The sequence below is a fragment of the Strongylocentrotus purpuratus genome, unplaced genomic scaffold (assembly GCF_000002235.5).
Source record: "Strongylocentrotus purpuratus isolate Spur 01 unplaced genomic scaffold, Spur_5.0 spur5_scaffold_6, whole genome shotgun sequence".
Taxonomy (NCBI): domain Eukaryota; kingdom Metazoa; phylum Echinodermata; class Echinoidea; order Camarodonta; family Strongylocentrotidae; genus Strongylocentrotus; species Strongylocentrotus purpuratus.
Genome location: NW_022145612.1, coordinates 56695882 through 56696485, shown reverse-complemented (window position 1 = coordinate 56696485; position 604 = coordinate 56695882).

Below are 604 nucleotides of genomic sequence, written 5' to 3'. Positions count from 1 at the left end.
TACTCTTGAGGTTTTCTTTGATGTATTGTGTGCACCCATTTTAAGGTGAAAAAAAAGTGCCATTATCAATGTTCATCAAAGGCCTTACACATCAACACCCATTTTCATCCACTGAATTCCAAGTGGAAAGAGACAGTACATAGACACTATGTAGGTTTCCTCCCAGAACCATTAATTACAAACTATTTCATTCACCTGCTTATCCCAGAACCACTGTTTCTCCTAAAACCCTTTGTCACAAAACATTTCATTCACCTGTTCATCCCTTCAAAACTCAAGCTGGCATTCATGATTATAAACAATTATCCAGTTTGGTTGGTGCAACTCCTTGGTCCGAATTCACAAAGGAGGTTTGTCGACAAACCTTTTGTTTCGTCAAACCTCCTTTTGTTTTTTACAAACCAGGTTTGTAAAAACCGCGTCAAAACGCGTCATATCGGACATACGAAAACCTGGTTTGTCGACAAACCTTCCTTTCTGAATTTGGGCCCTTGTGTCTGCCATTACTTCATGGGAAGGGAAATCTTCAAACCTAAGGACTTTCAAACAGACTTCTAAATGTGATAAACTGTGTAAAGCTGATGACATTAAAGCTTCCATGTTT